Consider the following 10,806-nt stretch of genomic DNA (forward strand, 5'->3'; position numbering starts at 1 on the left):
ATGGTAGTAAACGGTAATTGCGATCTGAAGTAAATATTGCAGGAAGTAAAGATGCAGTAAAACATTAAATAAGCGATGTTTGCAGTATTTGGAAACAAGGCCTAGGGATCATACTTTCACTAGTGGACACTCTCAACATTGCAATCATAATTGAATATAAATATAAGCACTTCATCATACTACTCTCCTGTTGGGTAAAGAACTCAAATTCATTGGGCAAGTGTGCAAAAGCACACCTCAAAGGCGTATTCCCAAGTACTAATGAACACCCCACACTGTCACCGTGAGCATTCATAGGAGGTACTAACACACCACAATTCATAAGGGAGTTACACACGGCGCATTACGCCGAGGTCACAGTAGCCCCAAAGTTCACATAATAAAACACTTGAATAGCATATGACATCTAGATTGCAAAGCCTATGATCACATAGATGAATAAATAAATACTACTCTTAAACACTCTCTTGTTGGATAACAAACACCATTCATTGTGTAGGGCTACAAGAGCTCCCTCAAGCCGGAGTAAACAAGCTCCACAACGTCATAAACGAAACACACACGATGCACACACTGTCACGATTACACCGTGGAGAGTGAATCCGGAGTTCATATTTAAAGTAACCTCTAGAGTGCATAATAGACAAGAGCAACATCTACATATTCATAAAGATCACACCATGGGAGAGAGAGATAAACCACATAGCTACCGGTAGAGCCCTTATCCTCGGGGGAGAACTACTCCCTCCTCATCATGGGAGACAGCAACGGCGATGAAGATGGCGGTGGTGTCGATGGAGATGGATTCCGGGGGCAATTCCCCGTCCCGGCGGCGTGCCGGAACAGAGACTTCTGTCCCCCGAACTTGGCTTCGCGATGGCGGCGGCTGCATAACTTTTCTCGTATCGTGGCTGGATATTTTAGGGTTTTCGAGATGGAGAGAATATATAGGCGGAAGGGCGGCCTCGGAGGGGTCCTGAGGGGCCCACACCATAGGGGGCGCCCCCCTTGGCCGCGCCGCCATGTGGGGTGGGGCCCCCTTGGCCCCCCTCTCGCCCCTCTCTGTCTCCCTGTGTCTGTCTCATCAAAATAGGAAGTTTGGCTTTTGTTTCGTCGAATTCCGAGAATATTTCCTGTGTAAGATTTCTGAAACCAAAAACAGCAGAAAACAGTGGCGCTTCGGCATCTTGTTAATAGGTTAGTTCCAGAAAATGCATAAAAATGATATAAAGTGTGAACAAAACATGTTGGTATTGTCATAAAACTAGCATGTAACATCAGAAATTATAGATACGTTGGAGACGTATCATATGCACATGGAACAAAACATATATTGACAAAAGATTTGAACTTACCCTATCATTATCATTTATGCCACTTGGGTTCATATTGTCAACCGATGTCCACACCCTCGACCACTTTACACAATCTGTATTTATAGTGGACCAACGAGAATGAAGAGATCTATCGGTGCGCTCACATCCCATCTTGAATTTTTCTTCCATACAACTCTTTAATTCTAACCCAATATCTATCTTTTGTTTGATTTGTGCTAGTGCCCGGATCAATGCCCACCTTGCAGGCTTGCACCATGATCCTCCACGGTGAAGTTGGCCGATCCTTCTTTCGGTGCATCGACCAAACCCTCACCTTCTGTTGGAGATATGCCCAAGAGGCAATAATAAAGTAGTTATTATAATATCTTTGTGTTTATGATAAATGTTTGCATACCATGCTATAATTGTATTAACCGAAACATTGATACATGTGTGTTATGTAAACAACAAGGAGTCCCTAGTAAGCCTCTTGTATAACTAGCTTGTTGATTAATAGATGATCATGGTTTCGTGATCATGAACATTGGATGTTATTAATAACAAGGTTATGTCGTTAGTTGAATGATATAATGGACACACACCCAAATGAGCGTAGCATAAGATCAAGTCATTAAGTTCAATTTGCTATAAGCTTTCGATACATAGTTGCCTTAGTCCTTCGACCATGAGATCATGTAAATCACTTACACCGGAAGGGTACTTTGATTACATCAAACGCCATTGCGTAAATGGGTGGTTATAAAGATGGGATTAAGTATTTGGAAAGTGTGAGTTGAGGCATATGGATCAATAGTGGGATTTGTCCATCCTGATGACGGATAGATATACTCTGGGCCCTCTCGGTGGAATGTCATCCGATTAGCTTGCAAGCATATGAATGGTTCATAAGAGATCACATACCACGGTACGAGTAAAGAGTACTTGTCGGTAACGAGGTTGAACAAGGTATGGAGATACCGATGATCAAACCTCGGACAAGTAAAATATCGCGAGACAAAGGGAATCGGCATCGTATGTAAATGGTTCAATCGATCACTAAGTCATTGTTGAATATGTGGGAGCCATTATGGATCTCCAGATCCCGCTATTGGTTATTGCTCGGAGAGGAGTCTCGACCATGTCTGCATAGTTCGCGAACCGTAGGGTGACGCGCTTAAGGTTCGATGTCGCATAAGTAGATTCGGAATATGAGATGGAGTATGAAGTTTTTATTTGGAGTCTCGGATGGGATCCAGGACATCACGATGAGGTCCGGAATGGTCCGGAGAATAAGATTCATATATGGGAAGTTATTTTCCGGGGTTCGGGAAAGTTCCGGTGTTTTGACCGGAGCTTCTAGAATGTTCTAGAAGGGTCACCAGTGGGCCCACCACCCCGGGAGAGGCCACATAGGCGCCACATGGCATAGTGGGTCCTGCCCACCATGACATGTGGGCCCAGGCCAGCCCCCCCTTAGAGATAAGATCTATCTCCTAAAATAAATGGTTTAAATTAGGAGATAAGGGGGAACACTTGGGGGAGGGGTTTGCCCCCCTCCATGCGCCGGCCAAGGGGAAGGGTGGGCCCTAGGGGAAACCCTAGGCCGACCCCCCACCTATATAAAGAGGGGAGGGGGTGGCCGGCCAAGGCACCCCATCCACAACCCTAGCCGCCCCCCTCTCTTCCACCTTCATACGCTGTGCAGGCTTAGGCGAAGCCCTGCAGCAACTCTTCTCCACCACCACCACGCCGTCGTGCTGCTGGGATTCCGTGGAGATCTACCACACCTCCGCTGCCCGCTGGAACGGGGAGAGGAAGGGGCTTCATCGACACCGTACGCGCGATCGAGTACGGAAGTGCTGCCGGATTGCAGCACCGGGGACGATCGTCTACATCAACAACGAGATCTGATCTCGTAGGCTTTGGAAATCTTCAAGGGTTAGTGTCATCTCCATCTCGTTGCTTCGATCTTGTAGATTAGATCTTGGGTATTCCATAGATTAGATCTTGGTTTTATTCGTCTTGCGGTAGGAAATTTTTTGTTTTCTATGCAACGAACCCCATCACCTTCCTCATCCACTTATGTGGGCATTACCCTTCGGGTACCCGACATTGGTCTACCTCCTTTGGCCCAACAAGGGGCTCATGAGGATTGCCAAGGTGGACCCGTACGTTGGTTACAACATAGAAGACGAAGTCTTGATGAACAAGGCAAGAAGACGTCGATAAAGGAAATGATAGATTAAATCTTGATGTAACCTAGTCGAGTTCGGACAGGACTCTCGGGACCTGGCCTCCTATATAAAGGCCAGGAGAGGGCCTGCCGAATGGATACACTTACGCAATCAACACAATCTAGCAATACACAAACCCTAGAAACCTTGCCTCTGTGCAAGTTCACCATAGCAGTCTATCGGCTGCCCCATTGTAACCTATTTTACTCGATAAATCAAGATCAGACAAGCATGAGTAAGGGTTTTACCTCATCGAGGACCCCGAACCTGGGTAAATCTCGCTCCCTGTTTGTTTGGTATCCGATGTCTCGTGTTAACCTACGGGATTCCGTCAACCCTAAGCCCCTCATGGTGGGCATTGCCGAGGAGCTCCCTCGCCATCCACTTCAAATTCACCATCGACTTCATGCGTTGCATATTCTTGAGACTCATACTCTTGAGAGTAGTTGGACCCTACATTCATGTATGACAAATATGTTTCATCATCGACACTACATCTCATGGAAATAATCAAAATGTGTCAGAACTACCTCCTGGTGTTGTGGTGGAGCTGTGGAGGCACAACTTCACCAACCAGGGATCAAATCCAGGTGCTAACATTTATACTGTAGGGGTTACCCTTGCAGTCTTTTCATAAAGAAACAAGAGGTACCAAAATCCGATACACACATAAAATATTGTTGTGGAAATATAAGAAGTATATGTTATAGATTCCAATTATGTGACAACAAGGGTGAATAGAAAGAACAACTAATGCTAAATGTTTCAAACAATCACATTACTACATTATCATATTAATTTGCTTCTTTTGTTAAGTGCAATACCAATAATTTTTATGATTGTAAAGTATTAAAAGTCCACAACCAGTGAAACTCCTTCATACGTTTTGAATTTAATTGAAGTTTCAAATTTTGTGTAGCGTTTGTTGGATATGTGTCCTAGAGGAAAATAAATAAAGATCTTTGTTATTATCATATATGTGTTTGTTCATAATAAGTTTTCTACCATGCTATAATTATATTAAGCGGAAATATTAATATACGTGTGGTATGTAAACGAAACCATGTCCCTAGTAAAATAGTCCATTGATTAATAAGATGATAAAGGCTTCATAATCATGGAAAACAACTTCATTAATAATGGAGTCATGATGTATAACGTGATGAACTCACACCCATATAAGGTATTAAAATGTGATCAAGTCAGAAAGTTCAGAATTGTGATACCAACATGAAATGTTGTAATCTAATCTTAGACCGTGAGACTATATTTAATCATTGTCACTGGCGGCTACTTAGGCATCATCAGCCGCTACACTGTAACAAGGTAGTCATAAAGGTGTTGCTCAGGTATTCCCGTGGGATAGGTTGATGCGTATGTGTCAATAGCGGGATTTGTACATCTTGTGATGGATGGATACCGAATGACCCACTCTGTGATGTTATATAAACAACGCTTGCAAGCATGTGACTAGTTCACAAGGATATGATATCATGATAAAGAGTTGAATATGTTTGTCGACAACGAGATTTCACTAGGTATGCCAGATAGCGAAGATCAATACTCGGAAGACTAGGTATCGTGTAACAAAGGGAATGGGAATCAACGTTGAGGTTCAAACGATAAAGATAAATTCGTGATCATTATGGTTTTTCAGAACCGCCTCATAGTCATTGATCAGAGAGCCGTCCCGATCATGTCTACGCATTCCCGAACCTGTAGGGTGGCACACTTAAGGGTATATGACGCTTTGAGATCCAAGATCAATAGAGAAAAGAGAGAGAACACCGGAATTGTTCCGGAGAGGTATTAGAATAAGTTCCGGAGTTGATTAATTGTTCGGAGACTTAATAATATTTTTTATTATTTAATAATATGAACTAAATATTAAAAAATAAAGAAAATGGAAAGAACCCGAATTAGGTCACCATTGGGCAGCACAATAAGGGGGTTGGCCAAGCCCGCAAGGGAAAGGGTGGGCCGGCGGTCCAAGAGGGTCGGCCACGCCCAAACCCTAACACTAGGGAGGGACAACAACAGCTAGGAGGGGTGGTGGCTGCCATAGGTGGCTCCCCCTCCTCCTCCCCATCCGCCTATATAAAGATCCCCTTGGGGCTTTTCCCTCATTCAGTTGGGGGGCAATTGGGCGCGAAAATTGTGCGGGGGAATTAGGCGGAAAGATTTGGAAGGCAATATATTGGCGGGAAATTCACTTAAAAATAAGACTACCACTGAAATTAAGATACATCGGTATACTAAAACAGATTTTTTAATAGGAACAACTTAAATTAAGATATAAAATTACACTAGAACAATAATCTAGTGGTCCTGAGTCCCCAGTGGACATTTTCCAGTCCATAGTGGAGAACTATGGCAGGAAGACGACAGGGAGAAGGGTGGCAGGAAACATGTCAAAAATTCGGGGACGCGTAGCCTGATCAAAAAAAAAGTAGGGTACGCATAGCCCGATTGTCTCTAGTTAGGGTAGTTGCACCCGACTAGATGCAATTGGGTTCAAGAACCTCGATTACTTCAAAGGAATCGGGAAGCCGCAGATGGCCCACATAATCTAAAGTAATCGGGTTATACTACCCTGAAATGTACCAATCGCGTTTGGCTACCCCGATTCCTTCCAATCAGGTTACCATTCCCCGAAAGTGCATTATTTGTTCAAATTTTGGAAAACAAGTATTATTTCAAGAAATAAATAAAAAATGTATTATTAAAAAAACTTTGCCAATTCCACTTGCTTTTGCCATCTCTCTCCCTCATGCGTGTGTTCCCAAGTTAGGAACGTGCATTCGAGAAACCTCTACACCATACACATGTCGTCGTGCTGCTGGACATCCCACAGTTTCTACTAGTTCTGTTGCTTCGCTGGACCGGAGCCCGGGGAACTGCTATACACCATAGGTGTATACAACGGCAGAGGCGCGACACTTGGAGCGCTTCATTGTTGGTACTACTTCACGACCTTAAGGTCGGTGTTGATGTACAACTTCATCAATCATATTCATCGTGAATTTTAAGCTTTTTGGTCTTCAAGGGTATAAACATCGAATCCTTCTGTTACTTTGCATCTCCATAGAATAGATCTTGGCTATGTTACTCTGTCATAGCAAAAAACACATTTTCTGCAACGGAACCCTACACTTGTACCATGTATGCGGCTAGGGGGTGTTTGTCTCTCTTACTTTAGCGGTATGTCATTTACAACGGAGGGCCCCGAAAGGGGTGTAATAGAGACAATTATCTTGTCTGTGTTGTGGTTTGTATGTTCGTAGGTAAGAACGGTTATTTTTGCGAAATCCCTAACAACCCCTTAAAATTTGTAAAAGATAAAGTAGAGGCGTCTAGCTTTGTGTTGCAAGGGGGCTTGTAACATGTTATGGTCATGGTATAGATTAGTTATCTACTAGTTTTACTAAATTATAGTAATAGCCCATTGCCATGATGATCATTCAAATGTAGGCGCCACGAAGTGGGCACCATGCCAGAGCAGACGATAGAGATCTAGCTAGTTATGTAGATAATTCACCCATGACATGTCACCTAATACATTTGATATAGATACCACCAAAGCATCTTCTTTAGTTGCTACTGTTAATTTAATCAACAAGAACTTTAAATAAGATCATCCCTAGATATAATACCAACATTACTGTTCTCCCTTATTGTGCACCACCAAGAAAGTTCATTATTTTGAAGCAGGCCGTGACGATTAGGTGCTAGACATATTGACGTTCATATACCATGGGTGTAAGCCATGTTACACTGCGTAAACACTACGGTTACTTTGGCGAGCCTATCATGTGTAGACATGGCCCCGGAACACGAGAAGATCGAAAGATCGAGCATGACTCACATGAATGATGCGGTCGACACGTTGTGTCCACCCTTGCAGCTATGCCGCCGGCCGTGACGGTCGAGGGTGGTATAGTGAATTGGGATTGTGTAATCACTTGAAATATTCTTAGGGATGATGTTTTCTATTTGGAGCTCATTTAATAATTTGACTAAAACTAGAACTCACAATAAATTATGAACTTAGTCTTAATGTCTTTGCAAATATCCTTGTAGATTATGGATTATCCAGAAGTTTATCTCGATGATAAACACTTTATGAGGGGTGAAAACCTTAAAAATGATGGATCAAACTTCATAGGTTGGTACCAATGCCTAAGGAATGTACTATGGCAGAATAGTGTGTCCTATGTTTTAACAGAATTTCTAGGAGATAAACCTCATGATAGTGCATGCACAGAAGAAAAGGTGGCTATCTCCAGCGCCGCGATTTGTTCATCTATGTTGAAAGTCGCATGCGAAGTACCACAGATCCTAAGTTAAAAATGTGCTTTTGATGCTCTAATCCAATGTATATGATCATTAGGCTCAATTTAATGTTCTTTGGATGAGTCAGACACATGAGGTACAAGCTAGTATTTGGACGCGTTCTTATCTATTAAGATGGAAGAGAACACATGATTGGGAAGTAACATCGATATTGTGTAAAGCTCACTAAGACCATGTGAATTTTTGGGAGTACTACATGCCCGACGATCTTGCGGTGGCCGGAGTGTTAAGTATGCGAGGAGAACCATTCAGCTTTAATGAAATCATGAAAAAGTTATGGACTTTTGAAGTAGCACCAATACGCTTATTGCGGTTTGTAAAGTATTTGATACTTTTGTTGTTTTGTTTGAAAACAAGACCTACCGCTTGAGGATCTGTGGTGGGAAGAGGATGAGATGTGCGTGTTTGATGGCGAGCAAGAAGCTGATTGCCGATAACACTCTCCCTCTACATTTATCATCTACATCCTTAGTTATCAATTTGAATAAAGTTGTAATCATTATTCGTGAACTCTTTTTAGTGTGTCTTGCGTCTCACGAGACAAGTTATTCCTATGTAACAAAGACAATTCGGTTTTCCGCTGAATAAAGTCTTTGTGTTCACATATTTTCGATGAGTAATTCTTATTGTGATCTTGATGATAAATACGTAACATTTATGAGTCATTTGGAAATGCCGAAAGATATCCAACTTAATAATGACTTCATTTAGAATGACACTATCATTTAATAATGACTTTATTTAGAATGAGACTATCTCTCTTATACTCCACAAGAAAGGGAAAACTACATGCAATCTTGTATTAAGAATTTACAGAGAATAGCCATAAGTACTATGACATGATGTTTGAATATCAAATATGCGACATTTTTGTCACGAGACGAACATAGCACATGCATTCACTTTATCCCTAGTGAGATAGTAAAACAAAAAGCAAAGCCATAATAGATCAAAAATTTATTGTCACTATTGCATCACTAAAACTATGTTATTCCATCTAATACACACATCACCCTAGACACGCTCTTGCATAGATGTTGTATCAGAACAAATACTTAAGAACGGGGTATATAATATGCATCTATCAATACATCCTCCTCATAATATGATCAGATCTCATAGCACAATATGATAGAATACCATATAGGTATTACAAATATGGTCACAATCATGTTGGGCAGCTCATATGGCACTAGGAACAATGAAGAACATGAGAGAAATAGATCAAGCTACTGCCACAAACCCGTAGTACAGAGGTGGACTACCCCCCCTCCTTGATCATGGTGATGATAATGAAGACGTTGGAGAAGGTGGACATCCCTCCGGCGGAGTCTCCCCCTCCAATCTTCTCTACTGTAGCCTCTGTTTTCGTGTTTCTGTGTTTTTGCGGCACTCTCCCCCAAGAACTCTTCGGGGACCTATATATAGTGATTTTTAGGTCAAAATACATTGGTGGGCAAAAGAATCAGGTCAATTGGACGATCGACGGCCAAAATAGGGTGGGTGGCATGCCCTACCTTGTTGGGCGCGTCACCACACCTCTTTTGGGCCTCGGGCCCATCCATGTGTCCTCCAAAGCTCCAGGGTGCTTCTTACGATGAAAAAGTGACGCTTCAAAAATCTCAGATCAATTTGACTCCGTAAAGATCTCTGAAAGTGAAAAATACACAAAACAGGGCATTCCTTTCTGCAGAGTTACAAACCAAATAAAGGAGATCATTGGTAAATTCCCATAAATCAATGTAAAACATGTTATTATCATCATATATGTTGCAAATATGTGGAAATTCAATATGATAAAGGTCAAAGTTCATGTATACATTTTCCATGCATTAGTAGCACAATCCTTAAATAAAGTAGGTCAAAAAGCAAGATTGTAATACATTTACAGTCGTGCGGTCTCCTGTGTGGTGTCCTCAATAGGGACTATCATGACAATCTTTTATAATGTTTTGTTGTTCAAACTTAGGTGCACAACGTCTAATAATACCATCTACACTCTTCTTATAAAGAAATGAGTCATCCCAAAAATAATGTCTAAGATCATAGAACAATTTATTTCTTTCTTGATAAGTAAAATGAGGTGGTATAACTTTTCCAACAATAAAATTAGCATAATCAAAAAACCATAGGGAATCTATTCTTGCACTTGAGACATTAATATTTTCAAGTTGTTCATTAGCAAAGCTATCATTAATAGGAGTGGGATCTAGCGGAATGTTTTCCATTCTAGATAAATGATCAGCTACCGGATTGTCCTCACCTTTTCCAGCAACAATTTGTAGATCAAATTCTTCAAGTAATAAACCCTCTAATAAGTCTAGGTTTAGCATCTTTCTTATTCATAAGGTATTTAACAACAGAATTATCATAGTGTACTGTGACTTTACAGTCTACGATGTAAGGTCTAAACTTATCACATGCAAAGATCACAGCTAATTTTTTTTTCCGTAGTAGCATAACTTCTTTGAGCGCCATCAAGAGTTTTACTAGCATAATATATAAAATTTAGTTTCTTATCAACCCTTTGGCCTAACACATCACCTACCGCATAATCACTTGCATCACACATAATTTCAAATGGTAGATTCCAATTAGGGGGCTAAATTATATGAGCACTTATCAAGGCATTTTTTAAAACATTAAAAGACTCTACACAATCATCACCAAAAGAGAATGAAACATACTCTTGCAAAAGATTGGTAAGAGGCTTTGATATTTTAGAAAAGTTCTTAATGAATCTTCTATAAAAATCAACATGCCCAAGGAAACTTCTTATACCTTTACAATCTCGCGGGTATGGTAGCTTCTCTATGTCTTCTATCTCTGCGAGGTCCGCTTCAATGCCTCTTCCTGAAACTTGATGTCCAAGGACTACACATGTGGTCACCATAAAATGGCAC

The sequence above is a fragment of the Lolium perenne genome, chromosome 5, assembly GCF_019359855.2.
Source record: "Lolium perenne isolate Kyuss_39 chromosome 5, Kyuss_2.0, whole genome shotgun sequence".
Lineage (NCBI taxonomy): Eukaryota > Viridiplantae > Streptophyta > Magnoliopsida > Poales > Poaceae > Lolium > Lolium perenne.